Source organism: Marmota monax, unplaced genomic scaffold (assembly GCF_021218885.2).
Source record: "Marmota monax isolate L192 unplaced genomic scaffold, Marmota_monax_Labrador192_F-V1.1 WCK01_AAM20220418_F8-fsc00120, whole genome shotgun sequence".
In the NCBI taxonomy this organism is placed as follows: Eukaryota; Metazoa; Chordata; class Mammalia; order Rodentia; family Sciuridae; genus Marmota; species Marmota monax.
Genome location: NW_026694424.1, coordinates 829,320 through 851,644, shown reverse-complemented (window position 1 = coordinate 851,644; position 22,325 = coordinate 829,320). Strand labels below are relative to the sequence as shown.

Here is a 22,325-nt window from a genome sequence, read left to right as displayed (position 1 = left end):
TATTTATGGTAATAACATTGTTTCTGGTTAGTTGTACTTTTCAGCTTGTAATTTCCTTTGGCTAAATCATCACTGACCTTCTGAGGACTGGATCTGCCCCAGATTCTTGTAGAATAGAGAAGCAAGCCAAGGAGGAAGACAAGACATAGAGGCATCATTTCTGCTAATTTAAACTTCAATCTCTTTTGACACATGATCTCATCTGTACTGCAGGAAACCCTAGCATTTCTGACTAAACATGTTGAAAGCAGAAAAGTTGCTGTTTTCTCACCTTATGTAGTTCTCATGCCCCCCACCCCACCCGTTGTTTCAACAGTGGGCTGATGTTCCCTAGAAGGTATGTTTGTGTCTTAATTCCTGGAATCTGTGAATGTTAATTTTTCTTGGGAAATGAGTATTGCAGGTGCAATTAAATTAGAGATCTTGAGAGGAAGAACTGATCCTGGATTATTCTGGTGGAGCCCAAATGCAATCACATGTGTTCTTGTAAGAGAGAAGCGCTGAGGAGAAGACCCATAGGGAAGAGGAGGAGGCTACAGGACCAGAGACAGACTGGAGCCACGAGGCCACACACCATGGGATGTCAAGAGCTACGAGAAGCATGAAAAAGCAAGAGAACGATGCTCTCCTAGAGCTTTTACAGGAAGACAGCTCTGTTGACATCTCGATCTTGAACTTCTGCCTCCAGAATTGTGAGAGAATAGATTTCTGTTGTTTTAAGCCTCTCATTTTGTGGTAATTTGTTATACAGGAAAGTAGAATAGCTTTTTCACTTTCCCTTTTATTTAATTTCAATTCTTTTATTAATTTTTTTGTTAAACTTGTTCACTTGTTCTCATTTTTTTTATTAGTACATTATAGTTATATCTAATATCGGGGTCCATTTTAACAAGAATATAATTAGAATATAAATAGAATATAATTATACAAGCATAGAATATAATTTGCTCCAATTCAATCTCCAATACTTTCTTTCCCTTCCTCTCTTCCCTGTTCTCTTTCATTTATTCTACCATCTTTCTTGCACTCATTCATAGTTTTTTTTTATTTTAAATTAGAGCAATATATATGTACATAAAAGTGAAATTAATTGTAGTGTATTCATATATGTACACAAAATTGCTTGGTCAGTTTCATTTCACATTCCTCCCTTTTCCTTCCCCTCACTCTTCCCCTCAATTCCCTTCCTCTCTTCCACTGATCTCAATTCTTTTATCCATTTGTACACTTGTCCCTTTATGACCTCCATCTAAATAATTTCCATTTTTCTTTCTCATTGCTGTGTCATTGCACAAAGCACATACAATAATCAATGTATATGGCATGCCTGTTCTTCTACAAAGTTGATTAAGCTAACTATCCATGCTTAGATTTTAATGGACATATAAACCACCTGGGAATTTTGCTAAAAATACAGATTTCTAAATTCTATGTTAATGCTTTTCTGATTGTATCGGTCTGGGATGTTACCTGGGAACCTGAATTTTTAGCAAGAAATAGAGTCTTATGTTGATGGCTATTGATTTATACTTCAGAAAACATTAAAGAGAAGCATGATTCATTTTGTCTACTATCAAATATCAGTGTAAATTACTGGTGTGGGCTTGTTAATGCAAAGCTCTTTACAACCGGTAAATCATGTCTACAGAATGCTGAACCTCAGGCTTCTATTTATGAAAATATAATAATATTAAATGTACCCGATTAGGTTCTTAACTAACAATTCATGGTGTGCAATTTAAAGAAACCAAGGTGGTTCGTTAACCCTTGTATGAAAGCCCAGGGGAGCCAGCATGCCCTTTCCCAGCACAGCTTTTTATAACCTCTGCCAGTAGAACACAATAGACAGGGCTGGCTGGGTCCTGCTCTCACACAGTGGGCCTAATCTGGTCTCAGGGCTATGTCCACTTACAGGGAGAATGGCTCTGTCATTTCCAGCTGTCCTACTTCTCTCCAACTATTTTGTTTAGGAACTCTAAACACAGCCCAAAGGAAGCTTGCTGTTGAACTCTGCATTGGAGCTCTCTGGAAGCAGCCCCTGCACACATCTTTTGGTCTACTCCCAGTCTTTTTCAGAAGGAAGTTTTTTTCAGGTTTTGCTGACTGTAGCCTGAGGCCACCCAGGCAGGAGGGTGTCTAGCTCTCACTCCTTGTTTGGCCATAAACTCTACTACACTCAGGATGGAAAGCAGAGACTGAAGAGGGTCATCAAATCGCCTAGAGGAGGTCAATGTCTATCCCTTATGGCTATGATGGGAAGCAGAGAGGTTTTTTTTTTCTTTCTTTTTCTTGGATAAATGAAATAAGAATTCTCTCATGAATTAGAAATTCTGGATTTGGGAGGTTGTTTCTTATAAGGACCCCACTGCATCCCCTCTGTACTCTCTCTGGACAGCCCTAGCAGATGCTGCCTCCTGTCTTTTCTCAGACATTTGGTTTGGTTTCTAAGTGATATCCTGTCTTTACCTGTTCTTTGAGTGTTTCCTGTGCGGTGCTGAGTCTGCTCCTTCAGGCCCAGGCTTATGCTTTTCCCGTCAATAGAGTAAAAACAGCACTTTCTCTACAAATGATTTAGCATTTTGGCCTCTTAAAAGTTGAACTTTAAAGCTGGGCATAGTGGTGCATGCCTATAATTCCAGCCACTTGGGAGACTGAAGCAGGAAGATTGTATGTTCAAGGATAGTGTCAGCAATTTAGCAAGACCATGTCTTAAAAAAAAAGAAAGAAAGAAAGAAAGAAAAGAAGAAGAAAAAGTAGGTGGTGATAGTGGGATGTAGCTCAGGGATAAAGTACAATCCCTAGTACAAAAAAAAAATTAAACTTTTAAATATGGTGATTTCTAACTATTTGTTAAACAGTGGTTCTCAAACTTCTCCTGAAAGGTATTTTATAATAGTATTACTGGATCCCATTCCCTGGTTTCTGATCCAGACTCTATTAGAATTTGCATTTTTAACATGTTTCTGGTTTTTGCACCTAACTCAGAAACCACATTTGTAGAATCACTGCCCTAGGGAATCTGGTATTGTGTGTGTGTGTGTGTGTGTGTGTATGTGATTTGATACAAAAGCTTATACTTTGCATTTTTGAGAGATAAAAGATGTCTTTGTTTGCAACCCAAGTGTTAGATTTTAAAATTGGTTACCAAGCCAAGAAAATGTGATTAGCACTTCTACAGGTGTAATGCTCTTTTAGACAATCATGATGGAGTGCTTAGTATCAAAACAAGGTTCATTTGAAAGTTGGTAGAATGCTTTTTGACCTACAACCATTTTCCTACAGGCAGCCTTTTGGTCCTATGTTACAGGTCCTGACCACATGTCTCCTTGATTCACATACACTCTTCCTTAGGAATCATCCTCAGCATGCCATGCCCAGGAAATATTATGGTTTGGCAAAATTTTTGAAAAGCCTCCCTTCCTTCCAGTGCCTTCAAAGCACATTGGCATAACAATTATCTTCATAGGCATTGTGCACTGTTATTTTAATTCCATATCCTTTGAGATTCTTCAGATTAAAGCTACTTCTTATTCCTACCTTCATAAATGTTAGTCAGATAGATTGCAGAACATTTGATCTTCAGAGGGCCTTGGAAGAGAAAAGGTATCCTAAGATGAGAAAATGCACTTCCTTTTTGATGAGTGGAACACAGTTGGTTGGCTTAGACATTTTGGTTAATATTTACCAATGTGGGAGTTTAGCACAACCTCAGAGCTTCAGCACTGCTATTTTTCAGTTTCTGTTCCTTAGAAGGCTTCATAGGGCAAGCCTGATCCCCGGGTGAGCTTGTCGCCTCACTGTAACATATCTGCACGACAGGTCAGACATTGTGAAGTTTCTTCTTTTCCTTCTACTTCTATTAAGCTACCACCCTTGTCATTTATTGTACCATGTCTGGCTCTTGTGTATTTGCATGTTGGAGGCTTACTGGCCTAGCCCTTTGCGCAGAGTATCCTTCACAAATTTAAATTTACAAATTTTTAGTTGCTTTTTATCCCTTAGCTTGTGATTTAAACAATCAAATCATAAGACCAAAACAAATCAAAGAAAACAGGCTGAGCAATGGCAAAGAGAAAGATTAATATTACAATTAGCAGGCAGAAAAGAAGCAAGACATTTTACAAAAGAAAATTTATTTAGAACAGGTTGTACCTCATAAGAAACTATCACTCATATGCCTAGAACTAGTAAAGCTATTCTCAGCTGTTTTCTATTAAAAAGATTTAAGAAAGAGACTCCAACAAACAAACAACAACAACAAAACTGTGCCAAGTACCTACTATGGGACAAAGCTTCTTACATTTTAGGTTCTGTAGAAGATATAGATCACAGATATATTATGAACAAATAGAATTTTAGCTTCTGGCCAGCCTCTCAATTCTTGTACGCCCCAGGACATGGTAATAAAAAATTACAAAGTTGTGGTGAAGATTGTTCTGTTTTTTTTTCTTTTAATAATTTGTAATTAAGGAGATTTCTCTGTATAGTACAGTCTGTTCATCCAGTAACTTACATGTGTCCAAAGTGTCATGGCATCCTTGGGCATCCTATTAGTGAGTAGTAATTAGAACTAGATGAATCCCATTTAACATACTGGTTTGATGTCAAGCCCACACCCTTGTTCTCTAAATTCGGAGAATAATTAAATTGGTATAAGAAATTCTCTTGAAGTATTTTCTATTTGGACTTGATATTTTGGTGCTTTGGTTCTTTTGATGTTTAGCATCCAATACTGGAGAGTAAATAAAAAGGGTAGCTCTTTTGAGAACATTATATGAACTCAGTAATTCATAAAGCAGACAATGCCAAATGCCCAGCAGTCTACCATTTTAGATTATTGGAAGGTGGTCTTTATGCTCTTGGACTGCAGTTGCAATATGCATGACCCTGTTTTGACAACTGGGCACCAATTTCTGAACTCATTCCATCAAACATGAAGGCTGTCTTCCCATTGGAAATGGTTGAACAGTTCCCTAATAGAGAGATTTAAACTTTGTGTACATAGATGGGTCTGTGTGTATGATTTTAAATAACATTACAAACACATTGTGCTTGAGATGTTTAGAAGGAGATACCTGAAGAATTGAAAACTAAAATAAAACAGAATGCTAGAGCTGGAAGGGGCATGTATTTATTATGTTTTTCTAAGTCAGTCATTATAGATTTTAAAAAAATAAACTGATGCCAAAAAAAGGGAAATGTTTTGCTCAAGACTCCAGTTTCCTGCCACTTCCAGCCTAGACCCCCAAAGGGATTTCAGTGACTTTCACTTACTGCTGCACCACTGCCAACACTTTGTAAAAACGAGGGAGAGAAAAGGCCGTGAGTCAAGCTCAAGAATACAAATCAAAAAGAATTAGATGTTGCAGAAAAAGCTTCATTTATCAGGAAGAACCCATGTTAGTGGTATCATGGTTGTCTTCCACCCTGCCTGGCCCTGCTCAGCTAGGGCTACTGCTTTGAAATGTCTGTTCTCAGAAATAGCCTGCTCTGTGTCCAAGGAAGCACTTCTCTTTTATCTCGTGCTCATACTTGTTTCCATTTGCCAAGAGGTCTCAAGTATTTTTTCCTCCCAAGAGCCAGAGATATCTACTCCCACTGAAGATGATTTTTTAAAGTTGTTAACACCATGTTCAAGGATAGATAACAAAAATTCTTCTGTATAGGTCAAAATGCAAAAAAGGTAAATTTTTCTCAAGATACAGAAGGGATTCTGACTGCTTTTCCAAAGACAAAGGACAAAGAGTGAAATGCAAGGAACAGTCTCCCAAACCCAGTACATGCCTAAAAGTATAACCAAAGACTATTAGAATAGCAATCTGGACCCAAGACTTCATGAAGCATTTTTCACAATCTTTCAGGCTTTCAACAATGTTTTTTTTCTTAGCAAATGAAATAAAAATAACAATAGTCTTCCCAAACAGAGAGCAAAATATCTTTTCCAAAACATTATATTTGACAGGATCAATGGAGATCAAAGTGGATCTTAATGGGGCACTGCATTGATGGTAAGGTTCCCCAGTGATATTTGACACTATGGAGTCAATAATAATGTCTTCTTTTTGGCTAAAAAAAAAAAAATCTAACTGAAGTTGCTGTTAAGTTCAAGACAACCCAGAATTATCCTGGAATAAGTTTGCTTACTTCTTCAATCACTCTTTGTCTGAGAGGCTTTGAATAAATTAATAAATAATAGCATATAATTAGTAAGTAGCTATTTTAGGAATCCTAAAAGATTTTGGGGACATGAAGCTTTTTTTTTTGAAGAGTTAGTAGTATTGTTTTTTTTTTTTTTTAATTTGTTTTAATTAGATACACATGACAGTACAATGATCTTGACATATCATACATTTGAATCAGATGGGGTGTAATTTCTTATTTTTCTAAGTGTACAGGTTGCAGAATCACATTGGTCATACAGTCACGTATATACACACAGCAATACTAGTGTCTATTTTATTCTGCTGTCCTTCCTTTCCCCCAAGAAGCTTCTTAAAAAAGGAAATTTGGGAGATTAATAAAACTGGTTCTACTATTGAATGGCAGTAAGAATCATGGGGAAGCAACCTTCAGAGGGGTGGGATATTTTAGTTATAATGACAAAAGATGAATGAAACTTATTAATATGTGAAATGGAAAAATGTGCAATAAAAGAGAAAAAATACAACATTTTTATAGGATTAGAGTGCATAGAATGTACAAGCATCTGAGAACATTTCCCAGGAAGAGTTCATGGAAAGCACAGCAATGAGAAAGGCACCAGAGGCACTCCAGGTGCAGGTGATGGGTTAGACTCTTCATTAAAGGTTTTATAAATTGAATCTCAGTTGATCCTTAAACAATACAGGGAATCAGGTGTTTTTGCTTCTATTTTACAGAAAAGAAAATGGCATCTTTGAAAAGTTAAAGTTACTCTATGTATGAATGTACGAGTTAGAATTCTAGCCCATATCAGTCTAAATCCATATATTTTACTTAATAATTGGATTACTTTAAAAAAAATCAATTGTCTCCTTTAAGTATTAAGAATGTTTGGTCCAAATACCTGTTAGAAATCTCCGTGAGTGGGAAATTAAACCGATTCTTTCAAATTTATTTGGGCCCTGTTTGATAGCTATTGATCAAAACACTTTAATCCTGAAATCACATTAAGAATTAAAATACACTTACATTAGATGAGATTTTGTAGATATAGGCAATATATGCATAGTTTATCATTTAAAAAAGTGCAGTCCATCTAAGTTTTAGCATTTTCCAGTATAAATATACTTATATGAAATTACTGATTTTAAAAATATGTCATGCTTTGCATCCAGATTTAGTTTGCTAGCATAAATGTACTTGTATTAGATTAACATTCCAATGGGTTCAAATATTTGCTTTAGCTTCGTGAATGCTTCTTAGTCACATTGGAAATCTGTTTTTGACATTTGCTGTTTAACAAGCCCATTATTTGGCAAATTATTTCTTGAAAGTGACCAGTTCAAGAACTGACTCTGGCTTGAGAAGATTTTCTGAACAGATGAGGTCCTTTATATGCTCTGAAATTGGCTCAAAACTAAGCTTATATATATATATATATATATATATATATATATATATATATATATATATATATATATTTTTTTTTTTTTTTTTTTTTTTTTTTACAAGGTGGCAGTTAATCCCAGCTGTCTAATGGGAAAATAGCTACCACCTGAAAAAAGTAGGCCAAAAATCAAAGAGAAGCACCATTTTGTGTGTGTGTGTTACTTTAGGATACCGCTTTAATCTAAGGTCTCTCCTTCTGCTGTGGGAATGGAGGTCCATGGTTTGCCTTTAAAACTGATAAGCTGCTGGGCTGGGCTTGTGGCTCAGTGGCAGAGTGCTTGCCTGGAGCATGTGAGGAGCTGTGTTTGATCCTCAGCACCAATAAAAAATTAAGTAAACAAAGTAAAGATTGTGACTAGTATACCTAACAAACAAACAACAACAACAACAGCAACGGCAACAAAAAACTGATAAGCTCCTCACTGACCACGCATTCTCTACAAAATCTTTCACAAGTTTACAAACCCAGTCTCTGTTCAAACACATTGGTAAACAGACAATCACACAAGTATATCACAGCAAATTCGATGATGGAAAGATGGATGGGGATTTGGTGAGTCCCTAGTGGAGGGTGACTGAGTCTCCTACCTCGTGCTGTGAAAGGAAGGATCACAAAGGAGGTGCAACATGCTGTGGGTGTGGAGGCTTCGGGAGCTACGTCAGGAGAGCCAGGCCTTCACCAGAAGGATATTTTATTCACTTTCCCCATCTACTACCACTTAATATATGGTGGGCAATTTAGGCCTTGGCTCAGACCTCAGCCACCGTCATTCTACAGACATCTCAAGTTTTTTTTTTGTGCCAGGATGCAACAACTTTAACCAAGGAATGATTTCAGGAAAATAAGATTTGGGGATCAAAAGGAAATTCTGGAGGACTGGCATGTGAAATAAGCATATGCAAATGAAATGATATTAAATACACTGATAACAATTTTCTGAACATTCCTTAAGTCACTTTTCCCAAATCAGGCCACCTGCCTAGGTACACTCAATTTTTGACAAGCTCTGTAATCCACTCTTTTAACTTCAGTTGGTCTTCTGGGATCAGAGCAAGAAAGTAGAGGGTGGGCACCAGATTGCCACATTTGCTTGATTCCCATCAACCCCTGATGATGTCTATATGCCTCTATGTCATCACCACTGGCCAGGGTGATCTTGTGGGCATGTATTACAATAACCTTCCAGATTGGCGGGGCACAATAAATTTTGAACCATGACTTGAAAGGGTGTCCACTGTTATATCATTAGCTATGAACTTCATTTTTGTAAAAATTAGGGAATTAGATAATTTAGGAGGATAACAGAGTTGTTGGTAACTTATGGAGTAAACTTATAATTTGGCATTATCTAAGATGGAGAAAGGAACATTTTTCTTTTTGAGATGACTCTTCTTGGTGGGGCTATACTAATGGATCCTGAAGCAAATAAAATTTATCTAACAGTGGTGGTTCTTTACCTCTTTTCTACTATAATAGATATGCTCACATATAAAACACTATCATGGGTGAGTGTAGATTCAGATGTGTGAATTACTGCTTGGATAAAAGATATTTTGGATAATGCACCAATAACATACTCTAGTTTCTTCCAGTTGAGAGCTGAATGCAAAGCAGTAAAGGTCTTGTTCCTTGTTCCCACAGTGTCTCTGGCCTAGATTAACGCAAGCAAATTCAAAGATCCAGGACAGATGTGGAATGATGTAAGTGGCGGAGATGGAGTGGGGAGTGTGTGGGAGGACACATCAGTCAGTGTGTTTTCTGCTGGAGAGAAAAGATTTTAAGCAACTAAAATGTGAGTCGGAGGGTATATTGTGGTTTGCCTCTTGCTAGGTGTACCCATGGAAGTATTTTGTATATATAGTCACACAAGATGTAGCAGAATTAAAAAAAAAGCTGGAAAATTGCTACTAATTGAGACTTTGAAAAATGATCATGATCTCAGTTAAGAATGAAGTGATATATTAGAGTAAACCCTATTTCTCTGGATTTGTGACAATCTGGGCTATTTTTGGTAAACTATTAGTGGGTCATACTAGGTTTCTCGGCCTAGCATCTGGAGAACAACACAATTTCAGGACTTTTATGAAGAAAAGAAGGGATATTGAAATTACACATAGAACCAGTCTGGGATTTCAACATTCTTTTTGCTTTTAGTAAATGGAAACAATTTTTTTGAAGATCAGTATCTCAAAATATATGGCCTTTTGAGAGGAGCTCTGCTGTGTCATCCAAGATTTTTTAGAAGATAAAACTAGCAAAAGTTTTGGTAGTTGTGCTTGTTTTCAGCCACTCTGATGAAGAATTAATTTTCATCTTTCAATGGATAATGCATGTTTATAAAAGCCTTAACTAGTATCATGAAAATACTATGGGAATTGGAGTTGAAAGTCATGAACCTGGATTTTATGAATGAGTTAACTAGTTAAATATTCATTGTACTCCTACTACATGTTCTACATCATGCCAACAAGGATGGATCAGATTAGCTCTGTCTCTGAAAGTAGTACAACCCGTGGATCATAAATTATTTATCGATATGAACATTTACCCACCTCATATGAGACTGTAAACATGCATAGGTATGTATTCATACACAAAATTTTGCTGTTAAAAACTTATATAAATGGTATTTTATATTTATCTTTTTGCAACTTCATTTTTGTACTTATTGTCAATTTTTATTTATTGTTTGATTATTGTAAAATATTCTCTTATGTAAGTATATAAAATTTATTTTTTTCTTTCCCATTTGGGCAGAATTCAGGCTGCTCCAGGTTTTGTTGTATAAATATCTCTGTGCCTGTTCCTTGCACTTAGGTATGTAAAAATTTCTAGAATGAAAATTGATTGTTCATGGGAAAAGTGAATTTTCAGTTTTAAAAAGCTAATGCCAAATTGTTTTCCAAAGAGAATAAAATTTACACAAGAGAAGTAAAACACAAGAGAAGTAAAACAGCCTCTTCTTGTCTGATTTTTAATTGTTTTGTCATATGAGTGGACACTAACTATTATTCTATAGTTGTTTTCTTCTTCTAAGTTTGATTTATGTTTAACATATTTATTGATGATTTTAGTTTATTAAGTAAATTTTAATTTGGTTTTTAACTTAAAATTAATTGATAAATTTAGTTTCTCTTAATGAATAAAACTGATTTCTTTAGTATTTTATTGCCTTGATATCATTTTTATGTATTCTAAATACTGATTCTTCAATTTGTGGACAAATGCTTTTTCCCAGTTTATAACTTAATTTTTCATTTTTATTTATGGTGCCCTATCCAAACTTTATTTTTTAATTCAGTAGACTTGAATTGATAAATAACTCCCCTTTTTCTTTTGTTCTTTTTTTGTCTCATTTAAGAAATATGTTTCTACTAAAACAAATAAAAAAAAAGAAATATGTTTCTATTTCAATTTATGAAAAATATTCTCCTGTATATTCTAAAAAGCTTTAGAAATTTGGCTGTTTGGAACTTATACTATTTTTTCCCCTAAATTTAATTTATACGTTTTCTTTTTGTTTATATATCCATATATATCTGTTTATATATACATATATATATATGCATATGTATGTATGTATATGTATATATATGTATACCCTATATATATGTGAGTCTATGTGTGTGCTATATATTTGTACATATATTTGTATCTATACCTATATACCCTACATACGTGTGTGCATATATGAATGTATATATTTACATATATATTTAATCATATATATGATACATTTGTTTAATATATATGATAGCTCACGTGTTTATGGGAGCTGAGATGTCCCACAATTTCCATCTGAAAGCTGGAGTTCCCGGAAGGTTGATGATGTAGCTCTGGTGCCAGTCTGAAAGCCTGAGAATGCAGACCATGTATGCTCCAGTCTGAGGACAGAGAAGGCTGAGGGCCTTGATCATGAAGCCATGCAAAGAGGAAGATTTCTCTTGCTTTTCTGTTTTACCCAGGCCCTCAACAGATTGGATAATGCACACTCACACTGCCGAGGTGGAATCTGCTTTACTCAACCTATTGATTCAAATGTTAATTTTTTTCTGTTAATATCCTCATAGACCCAGAAATAATCTTCAGCTTAATACCTGGGTACCTTTTAACTCAGTCATGTTGACACATAAAATTAACAGTAGCATATAACCATTCTCTTTTTCTTTCCTTTACTTATACTGAGAGCTTTCCCTTCTCCCATCTCCTATATAATGTTTCTCCTTTAATTGTTATTTCGTTCTCCTCTGTCTTCCAAATAAATGTACCCTGTTGGTAATATGCCTTTTTCTTGAGTAAAACAATTTATCAGTTTTACTGGCAGCAATTAAATATTCTCAGCTCTAAGTTTACCTCTTTTAAGTTTACCTCTTAAAAGTTTTTCCTCCCATATCTTCTCCTAATTATCACCTCAGTACTTCTTCATTTCCTTGCCTTTCTTGAAAAAAAAAAACCTTATAGCTATTTCCAATTTTTATTTGCTCAAATCTCAACTCATTCTTTTATTCCTTATCCCAACATGACTCTTACTAAGGTCACCAGTTACATGGAAGATCCCACCCCTTCCATGTAAATGCAATGAACATTTTCAGTGTCTCAGCACAACCTGAAATAATTACATATTTATTGAAATTATCTTTTTTGGGGGGGATTGTTGAGTAATGCATGATTCTAGTTTCCCTTATGTCTCTTTGATAGTTCATCTCCCATCTTCATTGGGGTCACATGGTCACATTGTTATTATATTAATTATTAGAATTCTTTGAGTCTCATTTGCAGATATTCTTTTCTTTATGCTTTCTTTTTACTTCTTTTATTGCCACACATTATACTTACAGAAAGATTTCAAATTGTAAGTTTAACTAATTATAACAAGTGAACATATACATAGCCATCATGCATGTCAAGAAATAAAACATAGTGTTTCTTACTCATTGATGAAGTTAGACAGAATTGTCTTATTTTACACTCTCATTTTAGGAAATACCATCATCTGCTATGACTATTTACTGCACCTATTTACTGATAGTTCTTTGATTTATTTTTCTTTCCTAAACCTCTTGATACATTCAATATCTTATCTCAGTTGTCTTAAAATAGTCTCCAACTCCAGAAGTCTGACATCAGTAGTATCACGATCCCATTATATCAAATCTGATCCTTTTCTATCATTTCTTGTAAGGTAAATAGGATCAACATCCATGCACATAGGCATGTCCATAATGTAGGGTTCAACTTAAACTTCTCCCTAGCCTCAGCATGAATGTATTACCTATTTAATTGAGTGTAAACATCTTTATGTTCAAGTTTCTCTGCTTATGTTATCAGAAACTTAATTCAAGTTGCCATATTTCTTTTTTCTGGACAATTGTAATTGTTGGTTCACTGTTAGCATAAAAAATATGTTTGACAGGATGAGCAATGAACTTTTCTAATTGTTTTAGAATTTCTGCCAAAGCCCCAAAGATGAGAACAGTAGGTGAAAGGTACTCCTTAATTCTAATATGCTATCAGTTATCTCTATAATTTATTAGACAAACAGCTCCATGACCCCATATAGCCTCCAAAGAGAATTCTGTAGTTTATTAAGAAAATTAAGAGAAGATGAGTGTTTCTAGTACCCAGGCACCTTCAGTATAAGGACATTTCTTTTAATTTTCAGCATTAAAAAACTGTCAGTACATTCAACCTAGCAATAATATTATAGATTAAACAACATCATGATTATTTTAAACTAATTTATTTGCTTATATGTCTCCCCTGATTCTTGCCTTTCCCTTTGTCTCTATGCTTTATCTACCACTTAGAGTGAAGGTTTTGCTGCTCTTCAAGCTTCTGAATTGTTAGGTATTTCTGTGCAGGAATTAACATGCTTTTTCAGGCTAAATTCTGTAACTGCTTTTCACCCTTCAGCTCCTACCCCTTCCAAAAATGATTTCAAGTCTTAGCCTTCTAACCATAACAGGTATGTGGTGATAAAGTAACCAGTGGGGAACAATTCCTGACATTTTAGTTCCTCTATACATGATCTATCTTTAGAATTTTAACTATAGAAACAGCCAAATCAGCTTGTTTGCAAGCAAACTATAATTTCCCAGAATTATCCCACAATAATATGGTTTTAAAAGTCAGATGAAAATGCATCTCCTCCATGCTTAATTGCATTCTTGTGGTTTTTGATTGTTTGATAACATTAGCATATTTTTCTATCCTCCATATTCCTAGCATGGATGCCATAGAAAATCGAGGTTCCCAATTCTGCAAAACTCACTCACCTAGGTAAAGGGAAAAATTAAATACTTTTTTTTTTAAGAAGTGAGCATGAAAATAAATCTTTATTTTCAGTTATTACCCACGAATAAGAGAAAGTTAGGTTCACAGTTTTAGCTATTGACACAAAGTGAACTAGGAGGCAAATTCACATCCATCAGACACAACTAATGGATCAACTTTTTCAAGTTTAGGCTATCTTGAAAGCTTGCAACATACCAGGTATTGCTGTGTGTTCTCTAGTGACAATGGCTGACAGCAAATGGAACTTGAAGTGTTTTTGAATAACAGATGTTTTCTATAATATGTTGCTGGAAATCAAGAGATTTACATGTTCAGAAAAGAGTTGAATCCTTAAAGTCTAAACACACTGATTTAAGAGTGTGTATGTTGCAATTTCAAAAGGAGTCAATAATCCATATGGACTAAATTAACACTTGCCTCTGGGTAGCAGGCCTTTTTGTAAATATAAAATTATATTAGACATTAGCACCAGTGCAGAACATGCTCAGCATCATAAGATCCAAAACACCAGTACAAGTTTATCCATCACTAAAAAACAATTACCTCTTACTAAGATGTCAAGACTAGTAGGTAGATTGATACATCCAATCCAAACGAATAACTTTTGTACTGTACAATGTTTTTTTCAGAAGTATAAGTGAAAACCAATCAACTACAAAGCAGACATGTTAAATTTAAAATCTCCAATATTTTAAAAACTGGATCTTACCAGAGGTAGAAAATAACTGACAAGTGACAGAAGTTAAAACTTTAAATAAAATTCCTTCCCTGTTTAATCAATAAATGTGGCAGAATAAAAAAAAATATCCTACAAAACCTGTTTATTGATCATTCTATCCATGTGTTTAGTAAGTGGTGATGCTCCTGTTCAAGGAATCCATTAATTACCTAATTTTCTAATAAAGGAAGAGGGAAAAGATATTTATCACCTTCTCTGGAACAAATATTCATCTATCATTTTAAAACCAAATAGTAATAATATAGGAAATCATTAACAGTTAAAGATTTTTGGCTTATGTTTTATGGATGGTGTTGCTGTTCCAACCTTATAAAGTAAAGCTGTCTGCTTTCCAAATTTCAAAAATTGAAGACTCTCCCCATCTCACCATACTAACCAGTGCCCTTTGGTTTCTTCAGAACAAGAAAGGTTAAAAGGGTTGTTGATTACAGATGTAACATTCTGATTTGGGGACCTATCAAACAAAAATCATAGCAAGTGCCAGACACTTATTTTACAGAAGTCTAAACATTACCCATTAGAGCAAATCAACTTATTCCACTCACCCTGTTGGAGGGGGTAGAAATCCTATATCCATAACACTTGACAGGATGTGTTTATCAACACTAAGTAGCTCAAACAACTTCCACAAATAAAGTGTCTAGCTTGGCTTTTAAAATGGGAAAGTCACGTATTTGGAAAGTAAATATAGTTGAAATTGTGAATCGGGTATAATTTGAACCTAATGAACCATGCAGGAAGCAAGGGTTAATAAACCAATGTGCTTTGAATTTGTTCAAGTACTGATATTTCTGTATATAAAGATTTAGCATATATAACAGCTATTATGAGAAGTGAAAAAAGATTTTTCCCCAAAAATGAAAATATGAAAACTATGTTAAAATACATAAAGTAGTTAGTATTCCACACAGCATAAAATTCTACAAATCAAAGTTTACATGTCCCAGCTGACCATGTGTGAAAATGCAAAGCAGGTATTAAAACTGATTTTATGTCGGATATTTAAAACCAGTTTGTAATTGGGGGAACATCTAAATCCTTAATTAAAAAACACAAATGAAGTGAAAGCTTTAAACTGGTACACACTGTTCACACCTATATTTCAAGTTTGGAAATGCATATTTGCAAGCAGCAATACAAAAGTGTTCATGAAGAATGCATAATCTCTGAAAATTATGAAAACATCCCTGCTACCAATACATTTCTAAATACAAAACTGACTACCATATTTGTTACTTCTGTGTAGCGAGAGAAGTTCATTGGAAAAATTAAGTACTTTAAGAATAAGAATATGGAGGGGCTGGGGTTGTAGTTCAGTGGTAGAGAGCTTTCCTCACACATGTGGGCACTGTGTTCAATCCTCAGCACCAAATATAAATAAATATATTATGTTCATCTACAACTAAAAAAAAGAATATAGAATGCTTATTCTTTCAGGTAACCTGAACTTTCTATCTTTTTAACAAAGCAAAAAATAACATTTCATGTCAGAATTTTTAGTATCCCAGACATCTGCAACATAAAAGGCTGTAAAATGACTATACATGTAACTTTTTTTCCAATCATGGAATGGTACACAAATTGAATTCAAATATATCATGGAAAATATATTTTTGAAATACATCACATTGATGAAAATCTGTTTGATGAATTGGACCACACTGAGTACATTAAAAGAGAAAAGGGAGTTTGCATTGTAAGTGTCACTGTGATTACCTAAAGGTTTTACTGGAAGCATACAACATTTAAAACTTTGAAACAATTATTTTTGTTTTCCAGAAAAGTCATCATGTGATAGTTTTAAATGCCAGAACAGGACAAGGAGGTAAAAGAAAATAAGGCACTTGAACTTTTACTGCAACAAAAATGTTGCCTGAATCACAACTTATTTAACTTAAAGTAGTTTCGAGGTAAGTTAGTATAGAATTTACCATATTCACAGTTTCAATAAATGGCTTTCTTTAAATGCCTCTCATTAGTTGAAACAATGCCTCTTGAAATCAGAACATGGGATTCCATCAATTAGATTTTATTTTTAAAAAAAGCGCTATGTATGTGATTTCTATTAATATTTTAAAATAAGATTTAAATTCTTACTTTTTAATTCTAAAGGAGTCAAACTCCAAACATAATATTTATGAACTCTTCAGCTCATGCCAGGTGTACAGCTAAATATTAACTAGAGATTTTAAGCAATGCGATTAATCATCAAAATAATTTATATTTAAAAGAGAGAAAAATCCCTCTTTTATCAATTACCAAATAAATTACTGAAGATATATAGGATGAGTCAATTTTCTTACCCTGAAAAATCTGGGTAGTTAGAAACTTTAAAATTGATTGACCTGCAGGAGTTTTGTGAATACAGAATATGAAGCACTTGGGAAATTTTTTCATAAACATGATGAGAAAACAGAAAAACCTGTTAGAGTCAATTTTTTTTCACAACTCTGAAAATTAACAAAATACAGCAATCTAGATTAAATTCTTTTTCAAGAAAAGTGTCTGGATATCAACATGAAGAGTGCTCTGTGATGTTTTCATTTGTCATCATCTCATCTTGTAGTCTTAAAAACCCCTTGTCAGCAATCATAAAGAAAACTAGCAGTCTGACCCGAACGGCAAGGGGTAGAAGGAGGCTGGACCTTTAATAATGACCCTTTGTTAGAGCATTGTTGTTATTTTTCCAGTTTGATGGTTCAGTTGGGAGACTCCATTTGCAAGGCTGTCTTTATTGGACTTCAATTCAAACACACCAGAGCAAAGAGCCTCCTCTCTGAGGCTGTTTGTAAAAAAAAAAAAAAAAAACCAGAAACTGCGTAACTTCATGTCTGAGGCACTGGATAATTTTGGGGGGGAAATAGACCAACTACTTAACTGTTAAAAAAGAGAGAATGAGATTTCCATAGTGGCTAGTGAGATTCCATAGTGGATTTGAAATGTTCTGTGATACTCTTGGAACTCCAAAAGGATACAGGTATCCATGTGAAAGTGAGTTTGCTCAGAAAAGAATTGAGAACTTCCTAGCCTCTTACCTCTCTTTGATTTTGAGGGTCTGTGCAAGCAGGAGATGAAGGCTAAGGAAGAGTTACCAACCATCTTAGCATTGAAAAGTGTTACTGGAACACAGTGAGAACTAGAATCACAAAACAGGGGACATCCAAGAGGATTATTAACTTCCTACTAGCCAAACAGTAGAAAGTTAGTAAAAGAATCTAGGTATTGGTCCAAAACCTAATTTTAGGTTTAGAAATTTTAGAAAATCCATAGAAATAGATCTAGTTCTTGTCTTAAGGGCATTTGTCAATCAAGAGGTCCCTGGAAAATCAGGGACCAGAGAAATTAACCCAAACAAAATGATCAATAGTTTCAAGAGACTGAAGGCAGAAGTTTGAGGGGTGATTGGCTATCAACGAATACAGAAGTTTCTTTCTTTCTTTTTTTTTTTTGCATAAGGCAAATATTTTATACCTTGATTATAGTGTTTTTAATTGCATATTCATAAAAATTCACTTAAATTTATATTTAAAACAGGTGAATTTTATTATATGTAAATATACCTTAATTAAATAGATTTAAAAAACAAATCCTATTGAATAATATGGTAAAGACAAACAATCCAACTAAAATGTGCAAAGAAAATATTAAGGTGATTACAGAAGAGAAAACTTTATGACCCTCCATCACTCACAAAACAATTTATAGCTATATGACTATCTTAGATTTTATTGTTCATTTATTTGTAGATAAATGTATATTTTTTCTCTCTCTTAAATAGAATTTAAACAGCAGAAGATAAATGATGTTGTATAAATAGGACCTCTCACAGAGCCTGGTGTGTTAGACACTCAGATATTTAACAAGTTATCATGCGCTTGTTAAAGCAAAATGCTAGAAACAACCCAAAACGTACAACAATATTGAATATTATTATATTAGACATAATGATAATTAAAGTGAATGCATTAGGTCAAAACCATGCTACTAACTGAAAAATATCAATTTTCCAAATTGTATGTGTGGTCTTGAACTAATAAGTAAAATAAAAGATAGCATCTCCTAGTCACTGTTACTCAGAGTGCATTCTGAGGATTAATGTGAATTTGTGAACTGCTTACTATGATCCATGAAGAGAAACTGGGAAAGTGTTGAGATATTTTATAGGAACTTAATATTGCCATGTTATCCCAGTATGCAAACAGGACTTCTCTTTTTTTAAAAAATATCTTTATTTATTTATACATGGTGCTGAAGATTGAACTGAATCCTCACATGTGCGAGGCAAGTGCTCTACCACTGAGGTATAACCCCAATCCACAGGACTTCTCTTATGAGAAGTCACATATAAAAAAATATACTCTCACACTCTTATGAGAGTATAGACTAGTCTATATGTGACTGAACTCACTAGTGAATTTCATGTGGGTCATGCTAATTATCAGCCATAAGTGTTAGTAGCAAAAAAGGACTAAAACATATTGTGGAAAACACAAAAACCAAAAGCTAAAATACCTGGCTCTCTCCACAACATATAGATTGAGAAACATAGCTTCAAACATAAATCTGTATTTTTAAAAATATTTATTTTTTTATTTGCAGTTGGACACAATACCTTTATTTTATTTATTTTTAAGTGGTGCTGAGGATCGAACCCAGGGCCCCACACATGCTAGGCAAGCGCTCTACCACTGAGCCACAGTCCCAGTGCATGAATCTGTATTTTTAATGCTTACATACATGCATGAGAATTATGAAATTGATTGGAAAAATACAAAATAAATTCATGGTTGTAGTGATATGTATGTGATGCATGGGTATAAGAATGTGATTAGGGGTTTGGAATTAATAAGGTTTTATGTTTAGCTAGTGTATTTTAATCTATTTGTTGAAGGAAAGAAAAAGCACATGTAATGAGCAATTGTTAATGGTGGGTGGCAGAGGACACAGAATTTTTATACTGTTATTAATGCATTTAAATGTTTACATCAAAATAAAATCTAGTAAAAAAAAAGATATTCTTCCAAATATAACAGGAAATCCATCAGCTTTAAAGGGAAACTTTAGCCAAAGAAATGGAATGGGATTCAATCCTAGCAACAGAAAAGTAAAGGGCTGAAAGGTAGTCATGACATGACAACATAGTATTTCCTCATCTCCAAATAGAGAGAAAAACCAACTAGATCCCAGAAACAAAGCAGAACAAAACAAAACAAAACAAACAAACAAACAAAGACCTACCTATACCAGAACTACATGGTTCAGATTTAAAACAAACCGTGATAGGATTTTAAAGTTTGACAATGTAGTGTAAGAAAAAGCATTGGTTTTACCAGTGTGTTAGGTCTATCTTTTACACAGAACAGAGTTTAAAACATTTTACACAAAGAAAAGTTTATTCTACCATGTTACTTGGTCTGTAGTAAATATTTACATAATCATGGTAAGGAAAATGCCATCTATTGGCTTTCAACTTTATATAAGTCAAACAAATATGAAACAAATATAAAAAATGGTGACAACAGAGAATGTAAATATTATTAACCTTAGCAATATCAGGGGAGAGATATAACTTGCTCTTTGTATAACTGAAATAAGACCTGGACTAGTTAACATGTAAATTAAATCCATGGTATATGGGCTCTAAGACTACCCTAACCAGAGCTCATGGTCTGAGAATCCTTACTGGCATAGTGACTATACAGTAAGTCTTGGGTACTCTTTATTATCATGAGAAAAGTCACCTCCATGCCTGAAACTCTATATCTAAAATATTTTTGATGAACAAATTATAGCCAACTGAAAAAATTTCTCTATATTTTTGTGGAAAGGAAAAGCCACATTACTCAAGATGATAATTTTTTTAATGACTAGTCAATTAGTACTGGGAAAATGTAACACTGGAATGGAGCTGATAAAATAAATCAAACCATTGCATTAATATTTTGTGCAAATTTGGATAGAAGTATGTTGTTGATTATTTCACATTATATTTATATATATGAGAATAAAAACTGTAGGAGATGTTTCTTGTTGATACCACATTTTTAAATGATTCTTCATTTTAGTTCTTAAAATTGAATATGTTAGATATTAAATTAATTGAAATCTAGGGGCATTTAATTAACCAAATGGTAATAATCTTCTTTAAATATTTTTTAAATTAGTAAATTTATAAGTAGAGTAATGCAATTAATGAATTGGGTTAAACATCCAGTAAGAGCTGGTGTTCTAATTAATATGTTTGATAAATCAAATGTCACTCATTTTAAAATGATAGTTTTGTGCAATAGCAGTCATCAAAGGACAGAAAATAATTCACATTGGTAAAGCTGATTTTGAATGAGAGGAGAGAAATAGATGTAGAGAAAAGGCAGCAGCACTAAGTCTCATATAATTTGAGACATTAAAAAACTATGTAAAAATTTTGGAAATAAATACTGCATAAAGGTGACTGAATTAGATATAAAAACTCAGTGTATTATGCAAGCCAATTTATGACAATATTTCTGACTCTGGTAACGGCAGAGTAGGTATTTGGAACTATTATCTAGGACATTGAGGACAATGGGAAAAATATGAGCTAAAATACAGATGGTCTCGAATTAGGATGGTTCAACGTATAGTTTTTGGAGTCTAAAGTGGTGTGAAAAATCCATATAACCAGTTTCTAACTTTCAGTATCATAATTGGTACCAATGCATGTAATTTATACATGCACTATTAAACACTGTAGGACTATTAGTGTTCTCAGCACATTTAAGATAGGCAAAGCTAGGAACATTTAAGATATTTGGTTGGTTAAGTGTATTAAATGCACTTTTTTTTACTGCCAATATTTCCAACTTATGATGAATTTGTTGGATCATAACCCCATTATCAAGTCAAGGAGCTGTACATTTAAAAGTCCACTTGAAGAAACTAAAATGCTGCCAAGGTAGAATAATTATCAGATCAGTATTTGGGAGAAGATAGATGTATCTATTTGGAGATGTTTTCCGTGTTTGCTGACTTTGTGGTGGGCAAATGTGAGTCTCAGCAGCACTTTGGATAGTGGTGTTTTAAAAAATGTACATATTGAAGTCCAAGTTTTCCAAGTGGAAGCCATCCCTGATGAGTTCACTGATATTTTATTGAAATCACAAACATTGTTATATCAAAGGGATAAAAGGAAAAAAAAAAGAGAATCTTGCAAAAACAATCTAATAATCCAGTGGAATAGAGAGCTCAGAAACAGATCAAGTGCTATAAGGATATTTGATTTGTGGAAAAGGAACTACAAAAGATTAGTTTTCTTAACAAATGGTACCAGGGACATTGGATATTCATGTGGAAAAAACAAATCAAATTTAATTCCCTACATCATGTCATACACAAAAATAAGTTCCAGAGGATTGTAAATCTAAACACTAAAGGTGAATCCATTAAAATCCTGAAAAATAGTGTGAAATATTATTTTCATAAACACCTAGCAAAATAAAAACACAACACTTTTCTTAAAACATACAAGAACAATTATTAATGAACAAGATAAATTTGGCTATATTAAAATGAAAATCTGTCAATCAAGAGTTGTAAGTAAAAACTCAGGCTGTAGAGTTGGAGAAGATCCTTGCAACGCAGATATCACACACAACATCACATTCAGTACCCTTGAAGTGGACCCTGAGTAAAGAATTGAATGCAAATAGTATTTGGTTCAGG

At 33.9% G+C, this 22,325-nt stretch overlaps 1 long non-coding RNA gene across 1 annotated transcript; it reads left to right on the top strand.

Annotated features, from left to right (window-relative positions):
- The first annotated feature begins 7,665 nt into the window (after positions 1–7,665).
- LOC124109627 (uncharacterized) lies at positions 7,666–14,713 on the top strand. The gene is made up of 2 exons (XR_009224255.1): positions 7,666–10,408; positions 11,349–14,713. It is a non-coding gene; the product is annotated as an uncharacterized LOC124109627 (long non-coding RNA).
- The last annotated feature ends 7,612 nt before the right edge of the window (positions 14,714–22,325 follow it).